This window comes from Lepidochelys olivacea (assembly GCF_965140295.1).
Source record: "Lepidochelys olivacea isolate rLepOli2 genome assembly, chromosome: 1".
NCBI classification, from domain to species: domain Eukaryota; kingdom Metazoa; phylum Chordata; order Testudines; family Cheloniidae; genus Lepidochelys; species Lepidochelys olivacea.
The window spans coordinates 154,154,455-154,169,484 of record NC_140411.1 but is presented as its reverse complement, the minus strand read 5'-3'; the positions used below and the strand labels follow the sequence as shown (position 1 = coordinate 154,169,484).

The window sequence follows — 15,030 nt, the reverse complement described above, 5'->3', positions numbered from 1 at the left end:
ATTTAGCTTGTGGTCCACAATGACCCCCAGATCCCTTTCCTCAGTACTCCTTCCTAGGCAGTCATTTCCCATTTTATATGTGTGCAACTGATTGTTCCTTCCTAAGTGGAGTACTTTGCATTTGTCCTTATTGAATTTCATCATCATGTGTAAGCCCAAGACTGGTTGCTTTCCTGTGTGCACCACAACTCCTCCTCTTGTACTGGTTTGCCTTTATAGTTCAGTGACAGTTCAGACTTAGCCATGGCTGGAATTGTCCCCCACTGTTAACTCTTCACGTTTTATACTTTGAACCAAACCTCCTGTTTTGCACTATTACATTCTCTTGTGCGCCTGTGTCACTCTAGTCCTACATCACACAAAGACTATTTGTGCATTAGCCATATTGGAAAAGTTTGCAGTTTCTTTCTTCTTTGTGTTTATAACTGGTTCATCCCTTTCATTTGAGGAATCCCCACGTTCTGTCTTTAGTGTCTGCACATTGTTGCAAAGTAGCTGCGCTTACTATGACTAAATGGTGGACATTTTCTACATGCACGCCAGCTGCCATATTGCTGACATTATTCCTTGTTCCTTTTCTGTTTTGATTTTCAGTGTGCTTTTTCCTTACTTGCTTAACTCTGGTGCTTACAGTTATGTGCTCTCTGCAACTCACTGGGGCCTTAATGTGCATTTCTGGTTGTTCTGTTTCTTGGCATAGGTATATTCCTTTTTTTCAGGCCCTTGTCCCTGAGTAGACTTTCCTAGACCTCTTTATTTTTGCAGCTCCAACTTATTTAGTCTTGAATGATGGAGCCTGAATACTCCAAATTAACAAGACTAGCTTTTTAATTTTAAGTTTATAAAAATACCCTCAATTATTTCTCCATTTTTCCCAGGTCCTTATCCAGAAAATATCTTTCGTAGGTAATTTCTTTAGGGACACATTGATCCTCAGACCTTCTCATGACTTCTTTAAAGCTTTCTTCCCTTCCTCATCGTCATTCACACTCTGGAATGCAGTATTTCGACACCCAGCCCCCGTAAAAAAAAAGTCATTTATTTTGTTGTTTTTCATCTTACTAGCTCTCTTATACACTTCAGATTGCTGTCTTAGTCTTTCCCCAGTCTCTTCAGCATTTCCTGTGATTTTTAAGGCAGGTGGAGAATTTGTGTGTTGTGGTTCCAGGGGTTTTGCGGCAGCCATTTTTCATTCACCCTGTCACCTTGCTGTGGTCAGTATCCCTTTTATCAGACAGTTGCAGTCTGGTTGCCCTTTTCCCAGATTCACCAGCAATCTGTGCCTCGCATTCCTGGTACCAAGTTATATTTCGATGATGCTGAAGACAGGCTTTAGAATAAGTCGTTCACTTAACTAACAACAAATAACTTCTAATGTAAATGGAGCACTGTTGCTGCCAGGGCCGGCTCTAGGCACCAGCAAAACAAGCAGGTGCTTGGGGCGGCACAGTTCTAGGGGCAGCGTTCCGGCGCCGGCCATGCCGCCCCTAGAAATGTGCCCCCCCCCCGCAGCCCCAGCTGGCCTCTGCTCCACCTCCGCCTGCTCCCCTGAGAACGCCGCCGCCGCCGCTCCCCTTCTCCCCCCTCCCTCCCAGGCTTGCCGCGCACCAAACAGCTGTTTGGCGCAGCCAGCCTGGGAGGGAGGGAGGACAAGCCACTCAGCAGCGCACGACCAAACCAGTTTTTTCTATTTAAAGGGCTCTTTACTCCGATTTCTGTACTCCATCTCGGCAAGTGGAGTAGCGCTCAAATCGAAATCGCACTTCTGCGTTACAGGTACTGTGGACGCAATTCGACATTATTGGACTCCGGGAGCTATGCCAGAATGCTCCCTTGTGACCGCTGGACAACACTCTGAACTCTGATGCACTAGCCAGGTAGGCAGTAAAAGCCCCAGGAATTTTTGAATTTCCTGTTTGGTCACCATCACCACTGGTGACCATCAGCACAGTCCACCATCACAGACGACCATGCAGAGTCCACCATCACAGGCGACTACGCAGTCCCGGATTCGCAGATGAGCTCCAGCATGGTCCAAACAGGAGGTACTGGATCTCATTGCATGTTGCGGAGACGAATCTGTTATGGCAAAACTACATTCCAAAAAAAAGGAACGCAAATATGTACGCTAAAAGTCTCCAGGGCCATGACGGAAAGAGGCTACTCCAGGGACACAGAACAGTGTCGTACAAAAATCAAGGCGCTCAGGCAAGCGTACCAAAAAGCCAGGGAGGCGAACGGGCGCTCTGGGTCACAGCCCCATACATGCCGCTTCTACCGCATGCAATTATGGGGAGTGACTACAATATTACTTCCCCACTGTCCGTGGACACCTGCAAGGAGGGAGTAGCACAGAGCGAGGAGGAGGAGTTTTTGGAGGAGGAGGAGGAGGAGGACAGTGCACAGGCGGCAAGTGGGGAATCTGTTTTTCCCCCCTAGCCAGGAACTATTCTTAACGCTGGAGCCAATAGCCTCCCCCTACTCCCAAAGCATGCTCCTGGACCATGACCCTGGAGAGGGCACTTCTGGTGAGTGAGAGCTTGATCGGAGCCATGTGGTGGGGGGAAACCCAGCCGCGCTGGGCTGTTAGCGTTTAGTTTAAAGGGCACATCCCTTCTCAGAGCCTCATCGGAGCCCCGCGGTGGGTGGGAAGCGGGGGAGGGTGTTGTGTGAAGCGATCCTTCCAGATAGCTCGCAGGCTGCCTGCAAGCTGAATTCTGTTGCCTGGCCGCATGCGATGGCTTACTCACACCAAAGCGGCAGGCACTTCAGTATAAGAGGCAAAATGAGACCTTGTACAGAAAGAACATGTGCTGTGTACTGTGAATTGCCAGTTTCACTGAGAAACAGCATCCCCTTTGTTCTCTAAAATGTATCTTTTAAAATACTACCCTCCCTTTTTCTCCTCCTGCAGCAGGTGCAAATGTTTCAATGCAGCCCCTATCTACTCCGTCCCAGAGGCTGGTCCAGATTAGAAGGCAGAAAAAATGAACTCAGGATGACATGTTTGCCGAACTCATGCAGTCCTCCCGCACTGATAGGGCCCAGTTGAATGCGTGGAGACAAACAATTGCAGAATCGCGTAAAGCATTACATGAATGCGAAGAGAGGAGGGACGTGCGCGATGAGAGCAGGCAGGATGCTATGGTCAAGCTCATGGGGGAGCAAACTGACATGCTCCGCTGTATGGTGGATCTAATGCGGGAAAGGCAGCAAGACCACAGACTACCACTACAGCCCCTGAATAACCACCCTCCCTCCTCCCCAAATTCCATAGCCTCCTCACCCAGACGCCCAAGAACACGGGGGGGGAGGCTACGGGGACCCACGCAGTCAACCCCAGAGGATTGCACAAGCAGCAGAAAGCTGACATAGCCTAAATTTTGATTTGGTTTCTGGACTTGTCCTTCCCTCCTCCTCCACCCCCCTAACCCAATACCCCCCTCTGCCGTCTAGCTTCTGATTTCTCTCAATGTTTTGTGCAACAAATAATAAAGAACAGTTTTTAAACAATTGTGACTTTATTTCCTTTCATATATATATAGGGGGTGGATAACTTTAAGAGAAACAAACACAACTCTCACACCGTACCCTGGCCAGTCATGAAACTGGTTTTCAAAACTTCTCTGATGTGCAGCACGCCCTGCTGTGATCTTCTAATTGCCCTGCTGTCTGGCTGTGTGAAACTGGCAGCCAGGTGAGTTGCCTCAACCTCCCACCCTGCCATAAATGTCTCCCCTTACTCTTACAGATACTGTGGAGCACACAACAAGCAGCAATTACAATTGGAATATTGGTTGTGCTGAGATCTAACTGAGTCAGTAAACTGCGCCAGTGCGCTTTCAAACGTCCAAATGCATATTCTACCACCATTCTGCACTTCGCTCAGCCTATAGTTGAACGTTCTCTGTCCAGGGTGCCTGCGTACGGCTTCATGAGCCAGGGCATTAAGGGGTAGGCTGGGTCCCCGAGGATAACTATAGGCATTTCAACATCCCCAACAGTAATTTTCTGGTCTGGGAAGTAAGTTCCTTCCTCCAGCTGTTCAAACAGACCAGAGTTCCTGAAGATGCGAGCGTCATGCACCTTTCCCAGCCATCCCACGCTGATGTCGGTGAAATGTCCCTTGTGATCCACCAGTGCTTGCAGCACCATGGAAAAGTACCCTTTGCGGTTTATGTACTGGCCTCCCCGCTGTTCCGGAGCCAAGATAGGGATATGCGTTCCGTCTATCGCCCCGCCGCAGTTAGGGAACCCCAGCGCATTGAAGCCATCCACAATGGTCTGCACATTTCCCAAAGTCACTACCCTTGATAGCGGCTGCTCAATGATTCCGTTGGCTACTTGCAGCACAGCAGCCCGCACAGTAGATTTTCCCACTCCAAACTGATTCCCAACTGACCAGTAGCTGTCGGGCGCTGCAAGCCTCCACAGGGCTATGGCCACTTGCTTCTCAACTGTGAGGGCTCCTCTCATTTTGGTGTCTTTGCACTTCAGGGCAGGGGACAGCAAGTCACAAAGTTCCATGAAAGTTTCTCAGCCACTGGGAATCATCCCATACCTGCAACACTATGCTGTCCCACAAGTCTGTGCTTGTTTCCTGGGCCCAGAATCGGTGTTCCACTGCACGAACCTGGCCCAACAGCACCATAATCTCCCAATCGCCACATGCTGTACCGTCTGTGTCCATGTCCTCCTCAGTATAGTAATCGCGCTGTCGTCACTTCCTCGCCCGGTTTTGCAGGTACTGCACATACTGCTGGATAATGTGCGAGGTATTTACAATGGTCAAAACTGCAGCGGAGATCTGATCGGGCTCCATGGCTGTGGCGCCTGCACGGGTAATCCTGGAAAAAGGGCGCGAAACGTAGGAGAGCAGAGTGGCAGCGGAAGCTGTGCTGTTTGGTTCACAGTAGCCAAACAAAGGCTGAAAATGGTTGTCTTCTGTGGCTTTCACAGAGGTGGGAGCCCAGGACAGACAACATGGAGAAGCTCGGAAGCGTGGCAATAGCGGGAGAGCAGACTTGGCGGTGGAAGCTGTGCTGCTCGGTTCATGATGCTGAGCAGAGTTGAGTTGGAGAGGTGGATTCATAGTAGCAGGAGAGCAGCGGTGCACCGTCTGCTGAAAGCAGTATGGCGTCTGCACACCAAAAAGGCACAAAACAATTGTCTGCCTTAGCTTTCTGATGACACACACCCAGGAACACCCGCGAGAATGTTTTTGCCCCATCATGCACTGGGAGCTTAACCCAGAATTCCAACGGGCGGCGGGGACTGCGGGAACTGTGGGGTAGCTACCCACAGTGCACCGCTCCGACATTCAATGCTAGCCTTGGTACTGTGGATGCAATCCACCGAATTCACACACTTTAGTGGGGACACAGAAGACCGAATGTATAAAATAGCTTCCGAAAATTCAAATAGAATAATTTTGAAATAATTTCATACCGTAGACATACCCTTAGACAATTTTATCCCAGGTATCTGAGGTGCACACACAGGAGTTCAAGTCCGATAGCCAGTGCCCTTTTAATGAACTGGAGATGCAATACACTTTCAGACAGCATGGTCACTGGGTAGGACTTATGCTGCTGTGGACTTCAGACACTTGGGATGTGCTTGTCTAACAGCAAGAAGATCCAAGACCCTGGGCTAGCGCATGTGCTCATTCCTAGCTGCTGAGAATTCTTCTTTAGCTCAAGCTGTAGAAACCTTTGGTTTTGGTGCTGAAGTCTCAGGGTTGAATCCTCACTGATGATAACAGAATCTACATGTGCATTTAATCATGACTCATTTACACATAGGCTCATTAGTCAGAACAAGATTTATACAGATGCCAGGTACAGCAAGAGGGAATGCTCTGTTCCCCCCATGGACTTTACTCTCTACAGGTGCCATTTAGATGAGAGGAGTACACCCACAAATGTTTAGCATCTAGTACAACTTGTTTTCTGTCATGGATTTGGCAAACCAATCAACAGGAATCAAAGTGGGATCAATTTCAGGTGATTGCACTTGTTTCCCATGGATTTCAGGGCTGACTTCATGACAGAATAATGAGGTATGACTGATGCCAATCACCACCTGTGAATGCCATTGCACATCCTTCCATGTGATTGAGCAGGCCCCGCAGCCCAAGGGAGCGAGAACAACTTTGATAAACTCAGGAGGTGAAACTGCAAGTACAACTGAGAAGCTTGAAAGGGAAGTGCCAGAAAGCAGAGTACATGCCACTACTTGTCACTTAGCAGAGACAAAAGTGTGTGCAACAAAGGCAACAACATTATCAGATTAGCAACACCTGCAACAAACAGAAATATATCTGTGAAGACAGGGGATCTGTCAGCTGTCAGTATGACAGCATTGTGAGTACCACGATACATTAAGTGGGATAAAGAGGTGGAGTTCTAACAGACGTAATTATAATGGTGTTGAAAGGGACACTATCAAAGCTAACAGACCTGAAATTAGATCTAACAGTCTTGTGTGTGGGCGAGCACCTAATGCAACACCACACTGGGCCTCAGCTCTGCCTGATGGCTCCATCCTTAAATCCCAGAGTGCCATTGAAACTGACAGACACCCTGCTCTTGAGTGCAGAACTCTGATATAGCTCACTATTCCACTTGCTCACAAGCAGGGAGTTGGCAAGATAAGAAGATGGTCATTGTGACAGGGAATATATCGGGGAGTGCCTAGCACAATGGGGCCATGATCCACCACGGAGTCACTTGTGTGAGTGGGACCCCAAAACAAGTAAAAAATATGCTTGACGCATATCTCCTATTACTTCTGCTGCTTTCCTCTGTGGGTGAGTGCCTCTCAGAAACACTTTATCTAATGTTTCAGCTGTGACTTCGACCTTAAGCTCTGAAGGTTAGACTACATTCATCACACAAAGCAAAGCATTGAAGTAATATGAATTGAACCTCCATCAAACACAGAGCATAACATGTAAAGGTGTGTGTGGTGCCACCTAAGTGTTGTGATGACACATGGTACATTAACACACACACACACACACACTTTCCTAGCAATACAGAACATCCAATACATAAAATGTCACATACGCATAGTTTAATCAAAGCATAGCATTTTATTTCTCTTTTTGACGTACACGTGGTAAAAATAAAATATAATATACAGAGTATTGACTTGTTGGGAAATCAGGGTAGTTCCACCAATCCACTCAAAAGAGAAAAGATACAAGCCACATGAGGGGCTGTTGTGTCTTACGCATCTCCTGCTTTAAAGACTTTACAGGCCAGTTCGTTAAACTGTTACTAATATACTCAGGTTCGTCAAGCACCTGCAAGCTGTTGTGCTGGCTGGGGAGCGTGCATTAGAAGCAGAGATGTGTAACCCAAATAATACACTTCCCAGGTGGCCCAAAGTTTGGCCCTTATTGAGGAATCAAAATATTTTGAACGTTAATTGGAAAAAAATTGGGGCCTGAGCATTTGGAATTTCATTGTGCATATGAACATGGGGCTAAATGGGTCTTGCCCATAGCTCTGAAGAACATTCTGGTCAGTCAGTAGCTGCATTTAGGCTCTCAGGGTCCAAATCTCCTCTAACTGGTGTAAATCAGAGAAATTCTACTGAAGTCAATGGAATTACACAGTGTAAAGCCAGGGGGACAGAATAAGGCCCTCTGCCATCTGACCAACACCACAGGACTCAGTCATTTTGGAATCAGTGCTCCCGCTTTCACTGTTCTAGGTATTAGTTGAGAGGGAGAGCACTTTCCTGCTACCACGCACGAGGCCAGATTCCACCGTGGCACCAGAAGGCACAGCTTCTGTGATCTGCTTATGGAAGGGCTGAAACTGAAAGCCTTTCATTAATGATTGTTGTGCATGCTTCACATTGTCAACCACACAGCAAAACCCCTATATTAACAAAGTAACAACCCAGAAATCCACTTACAGAAGCCTACTTATTTACTTGGGGAGTGGTGGAGAATCGTGGCTAGACAGAGAGGGAGGGCACTGTACTAGTTTCTCCATAGCTGGCTGCAGGACCAGTGCATGGGGTCAGTAACACCAGACGGATTCCGGCTAGAACTCATATCAAACCTCAGAATATAGCTGGGCTCTTTGGCACGCTCAGACAGTCAGGGCTGGCCTAGACAACACAAGGAAACTCCAACAGGGATATGGGTTGTATGAAATCATAGGACTGGAGGGTACCTCAAGAGGTCATTTAGTCCAGTCCCCTGCACTCATGGCAGCACTAAGTATTATCTAGACCATCCCTGACAGGTGTTTGTCTAACCTACTCTTAAAAATCTCCAGTGATGGAGATTCCACAACCTCTCTAGGCAATTTATTCCAGTGCTTAACCACCCTGACAGTGAGGAAGTTTTTCCTAATGTCCAACATAAGCCTCCCTTGCTGCAATTTAAGCCCATTGCTTCTTGTCCTATCCTCAGAGGTTAAGAAGAACAATTTTTCTCCCTCCTCCTTCTAACAACCGTTTACGTAATTGAAAACTGTTCTCTTGTCCCCTCTCAGTCTTCTGTTTTCCAGAGCAAACAAACCCAATTTTTTCAGTCTTCTCATAGGTCATGTTTTCTAGACCTTTCATCATTTTTGTTGCTCTTCTCTGGACTTTCTCCAATGTGTCCACATCTTTCCTGAAATGTGGCGCCGAGAACGGGACACAATACTCCAGTTGAGGCCTAATCAGCATAGAGTAGAGTGGAAGAATCACTTCTCGTGTCTTGCTTACAACACTCCTGCTAATACATCCCAGAATGATGTTCACTTTTTTTACAACAGCGTTACACTGTTGACTCATATTTAGCTTGTGGTCCACTATGACTCTCATGGCCCTTTCCGCAGTACTCCTTCCTAGACAGTCATTTCCCATTTTGTATGTGTATCACTGATTGTTCCTTCCTAAGTGGAGTACTTTGCATTTGTCCTTATTGAATTTCATCCTGTTTACTTCAGACCATTTCTCCAGTTTGTCCACATCATTTTGAATTTTAATCCTGTCCTCCAAATCCCTTGCAACCTCGCCCAGCTTGGTATCAACCGCAGACTTTATAAGTGTCCTCTCTGTGCCAGTATCTAAATCACTGATGAAGATATTGAACAGAACCAGACCCAGAACTGATCCCTGTGGGACCCCACTCGTTATGCCCCTCCAGCATGACTGTGAACCACTGATAACTATTCTCTAGGAATGGTTTTCCAGTCAGTTCTGCACCCACCTTATAGTAGCTCCGCTAGGTTTCTTGCATTACTTGTCCTGAGAGTGGGTTAGATTAGAGTTTCCCCCCAGCCAATATTGGGTTTGCCTGACTCTTCTGAAATGTGCATGCACAACATGCCTTGCCCACCTAGTCGGAGGATTTTCAGGCACTTGAAGCACTTATCCCTGTGTCTAGCAATGATCTCAGGAATAGGGGCTCCTGGTTCTTCCCAAAGAGGAAGGGACTGCGTTAGGAGATGGAGCCAGGGGGAACAAAGTGACATCTGCAGTCATCACCTGTCCACACTGGGAATAGGCCAGTGCAAAATGTACAGTTTCATCTGAAGCTGAGCTAAAGACTCTTTTGCAGCTATTGCAGCTACCCATCATGCCCAACCTCTGGAAGGCTCCTGGGATGGCTGATGCGTGTAGATGGCATGATGCAAGCTTAAGGTGTTTCCAAGCACTTTGACAAGTCTAAGCTCAGTTACTTGCTGGACTAGCCTAGTTTGGGGTTTATTGCAGAGGAATGGCCACGCTGCTATCTTAGTTTAGTCCAAGAGAAAGAATTAATGTGGTTCCCGTCAGGCAGAGTTTTAAACTACCCTTCTGAGTACCACGTCAACAGGTTGCACACAGTGACAGCAGCAGCTGTTTGCTTTGGGGATGGTGACCAAAGCCCAGTGTCGGCAGCTCTGCTGCTACAGCCAACGCTGGTGCTTGCTGGGCCTGAAGTTGCAGTACACGTATAGCAACAACCCTTAGCCCAGAGAAGGACTGTTATTGAGCGTGGCATTGTTCCAGAGAGAGCTGCATGCTCCATTCTTTAAACAAACTTCAGTCAACCCAGCAGAGGACCAGCACAGTAAATAAATAAAATCTGAGCTACAGCTCAGGATCCTGGAGTTAGTCTGGCTTCTTTTGAGAGGCAGAGAGCAGCTCCTGTTGCTGCTGGGAGCTGGGCTTGAATTTCAGAGCAGTTCCTACCTTTTTATGCAGCCTTGTGCTACGTACGGTCCCTCCCCCTTGCCTTCTTCTGGCGGGCAAACTGAGGCACATGGAAATTACATGATTTGCCTAAAGATATGCTGGTAGCCATTAACAGCATCAGGCAAAAAGAACAAAGGCAGCCTCCTGCCTGCTCCTCTGGTCCTTGCTGTCAAGGCCTCCCTTGGAGATGCAGATGGAGCAATTCAAATTAAGCCAGGAGGAGCAGAGGAGGCATTAAGCGAATTGCTTATCAGCAGTCACACCCACGCTGGAAAGGCAGACAGCTGCTCCACTGGGCTATCGGCACAGCTAGGCATAACACCTGCATGTGCATAGAAGTTGTCTGAGTGCAGCTCTCAGCAGTGCAGTGACTGACATGCCTGCTGCGGGGATACATTTCTAACAGGCATTGTCTACCCTGGGATTGTGTTCAAGCATGATTTTTAATACTCCTGCTAGCTCACATGGTGCTGACCACAACTTTGTGGTCAGTGTAGACCAGGGGTGTCAGACAGGTATGGTTAAAACCTGCTCTAAGTAGGGTTAAACCGTCACTCGTTGACTCGAAGGTGAAACCCTGTTTAAACACAGCACCATTTCCTGATGTACATACGGCCTTCTAGAAGCTGGATGCGCTGTGATAAATATCCACCAGGCAGCACTGTTCTGGAGCAGGGGAGTCTCATCTTACCAGTTGCCTAAAGTCAGTCAGTGTCCTCTGCTATTGAAAACACATGACAATCTACTGCCATTCTCTCTCCCGTCAGCCTTCTGACCAGCTGGGCAATGATGTGCGAGGAACTGCACTGTTTATATGCATGGATCCTCTTTGTATCTGAAGTTATGGATATTGGCTATGTACTTTTATCTCAAACATGTGTTCTGATGCCTGGGTGATACCGCTTCAGACAGATTTACATCAGGACTGGCCAACTATGTGTGATGGCCCGTTAAGGATACACAATTCTCACAGTGGGCCATTGAAGAGACTAAAACACACCCAATGACCCTTTGCTGGAGACATTTCAGAAAGCACTGACGAAATGGCTGCCCAGTGACTCATCATGTCATGTGACCCAAGGCTCCATCTTTGCCAGTAATTTTCCATGCACCTGGGCTGAAGGTATAAATGGGAGCCTGAGACATCATTTCTTTGGGTTCATTTCCTGCTTCACATCTCTGGACTGGATTTCTAACAAGGAAGCTTTGAACAAAGGGACTGAATGGCCTCTAACCAGTTTAGGTGATCTAGAGAGAGACTTTTTTACAAGATAGCAGATTTACCATCCCTGCTATGGTCCTGACCTGCAATCTCTGAAAATCAATTGTAATGTATATGATTCTTCAACCATTTGTTTATTCTAATCTTTCCTTTCCTTTTTACATGAATAAACCTTTAGCTTTGCATTATTAAAGGGTTGGCTACCAGCATGATTTTTGGGTAAGAGCTAAGTTATATATTGACCTGGTTAAAGGTCTGATCCCTTGGGATTGGAAGAACCAAATAGCTGATTAATCTGGTTTTCAGTAATCTCTCATAATAAAGTCCAGTTGTCTGAGTGGTGAGCCAAGGGCTGGACTCGGGTTTTAGCTCTTTGTTAACCAGTATGGTGATACAGAAGCTCACTCTTGTTACCGGCTTGGTAAACTCTAATGATAGAATAACCACCGGTTTGGGATGTGTTCCCTGTTTAATACAGCCTGTCCTATTTGGAATTCTTATCTATATCCCACACCAGGAAACGGTCACACCATCTGTAGAACAAATTATGTTTTCAGCTGTTGTCATTTATTTCAAAATTTTCTGACTGTAATAGAATATAAGTATATCCCTCTCTGTTAGGTGGGTGATAGGCAGGTTGTGGAACCATCACTGTAAATATCCACACCTTCAAATGCTTGTCATTCATAAAGACTCAGGCTCTGCAGCACAGTGGATTAGTTTCTGAAAGGAATAGGAAAGGGACCATTCCCTCACGCTCGTGCTGCCTGGTCACATCCCTATGCGCTGGCGCATTCTTCTCCTCAGGCTCCAAACTAGGAGCGCTGCTAATTGTGTCTGTCACTCTCCTCCTCCGTGCCAGTTTCTGCCATACTGTGGAGCACTTCATAGTAAGCACTGGAGAAAGGACACCGTCATGAGTTCTGTTTTGTACCTGTATTTTAATTTCCAGTCTGGGGGATATCATTTTCCCGGGGCCTGTAGATGTTTTATATTGTCATGACTGGTGTTTGTTACATGAATTGCATGTCTTGCTACTACTTAGCGCTCTTCCTCTTTCTTTGTTGTGCCCACCTGTTGTCCCCCATCTTATATTTATACTGCACTGTCTTTGGGACAGAGAGCATCTTTTAATTACGTGTGTGTACAGTATCTATCAGGATGGTGCCCTGAGGCCTAGTTGTCCATCACCTCTAGGCACTATTGCAATCCAAGTGAAGTAATAACATTTATCACTTGTTTGGCTGATTTACTCTGCTGGATGTCGCTTTGGAAGGTGGTGGCAGTGACTATTCGGTGCTTTAGTCTAGCTCGCTGATTCCTAACGAAAAACAAAACAAATTTTTAAAAAATGGCACCAAGCCGCCATCAACAACAGCAAGGGTTTAACTTAACTTTCAGCAGCCCATGCAGAGGACTTGGAGCTTTGGCTGAGTCATGACTCCTGGAGCAGGTCTGTGTGTATGTAACAGAGGCTGACTCTGAATGTCACTGAGTGGGAGGGGATGCGCTCTGGGAGGGAAATGCTTTTGATCTGTTCTTTCTTTTCTAGAGCTTTACTCTGACAAGGAACACTTGTTTATCCTGCGTCTTACACTGCCAAGGAGAAAGACGACAATCATGCTAAACATGAATGGGTTGTCAGAGAATACAGAACGTTCACCATACATAACGACTCTCAGCACGTGTGGAGTATCTTCCTGAGGCTGTTTCCCATCCCCCTTCTCAGCCCCATGAAAATAGAACTTTGCTGGAGAGAAACCTTTACAGGAACTGTGCTGTAAATTAGGGGATGTGATTTTTGTATGTACTTACATATAATAAAAAATGTCAAGCACCGTGTGATGGGGAAAACCCCATTGTCTCCTGTTGCTTTCCTGTCATTTAAATGAGCTGCATGCTCTGAGGGGTTTTCAGGGATTCCCATGTGTTATATAGAACCCCTTTGACCATGGCAGTTGAATGCACCCAAGTCAGGGGCAATTGACATGCCTGGGAGTTAGTCGCCTCACAGGCGTGTTTTACCGTACACATTTCACAGGTGAGAACATGGGCAACTGCACTGACTTCAGGGCTATTACATCCACTGACATCAGGGATGAATTAGGCTTTGCGACTTTTTGTGTGTGTTTTACTCCACCCACTTTTGAATTCACACTTAATGAATGAACAGTTCCTTTTATTACACTTAACCCATCTGAAATTATTAATGGCCCTTCATTCTGGAAGCAATTTCAGCCCATGTTCATTGCTGCAAGATTGCCTGTTTGTGATCATTTTGGAGCCTGCATTTTCACAATGCAGTTTTAGAATCACATTAATCTCAAATGGATTATTAGTGGGTTGACAATCCCTTAGGGTGCAATGAAAAGTATTCATTCATTCTCAGGGCAAGAGGGCTAATTACTTTTTTTTAAAAAAAATCTGTGCTAATTGCCAATAACTTTTTTTTTTTAAACTGAATTGGTCCCGTAAAGCTATTTTTGATTTCCTTTTCATGCAGTAATGTCTGTAATTCTTAGTCAGAACAAGAAAAGGAATATCTAGGTGATTCAGTTTAGCAACAGGAACAAATCACAAATGGGGGAAAGCCAAGGAGGCTAAACTAATCTTCTTCTTAGGAAAGAGGGTTAGATATTGATCTGGTGCTAGACTTGACTTTCAAAATCACATCCCTTCAAGTTGCCTCAAATATAAATGGGCCAAATACTGCTCTCTCTATTCATGCCAGTTATTCGTAGACTTCAGTAGAACTCCATGCAACTAGGACTTAAGTGGTTTATAGGGCTTATATTGGCTCCCTGCACAGAGGTGACTTTGACCCCAGGTGAGTGATGGAAGACAGGTTTGGCCCTGTCGTTGCTGAAAGTTGTATCCAGGTAAATTGAGAAGGATGTGATGAAGTCAGGACTCACAGCTCAGATGACATACAGATGGATTCAATATATACTATTTGGAATAAGATGCGTATGGAGTATTTAAAGAGTAAGTTTGGCTACAATTAAAAAAAGATTCACAAAGAATTTTGGGCCTAGAAATACTAATAATCAATGAGAGCACGAATCAGTTTTCCTGATCAGATGATGATTTATTTACAAATTGGATTACAAAACGAATAATGGCGTACAATGGCCAGTCCAATCAAAGCATATGAACATCTGTGGTAGGACCTTGAAGAGTGGAAAACAGCAAGACTGTATGGGTTAGGTGACCATAAGTGGTGCAAAGGTCTTGTGCTGCCCCCCCTGCACAATGCTGATTTTCACTCTAGCTGAGCTGGGGTACTTTTGGGGATTAGCTTTTCACTGTGACAGCCAGTGACAGTCTATATCCTTATGTTCACCCCGTTACAGGATTATGATACATTTTGTACAAAGTATGCTAGCTGGGCCTTTGGTTTGACCTAGTATGGCCATTCTTCTCTTCTTATGTTCTCAACATATATGTCGACATATACACATCCAAGAGCTCCAAAATAGCAAGGAGTGTTCAGTGTCATTTAGGTGTATGAATAGCTGTGGCTGAAAGCAGAGCAACAGCTTTACTGCTGCTAATGCAGAGCAGAGCCCAAAGCTTAAAGCTTTTCCCCAGTTCCTACCTTTTCACGGCACGGATTG

At 46.1% G+C, this 15,030-nt stretch overlaps 1 long non-coding RNA gene across 1 annotated transcript in view; it reads left to right on the top strand.

Moving 5' to 3' along the window:
• Positions 1-13,197, top strand: part of LOC311520733 — a 42,196-nt gene extending 28,999 nt beyond the window's left edge. Inside the window, exon 3 of the long non-coding RNA XR_014711688.1 lies at positions 12,966-13,197. This is a non-coding gene — a long non-coding RNA (uncharacterized lncRNA). The remainder of the gene's footprint in view (positions 1-12,965) is intronic.
• The last annotated feature ends 1,833 nt before the right edge of the window (positions 13,198-15,030 follow it).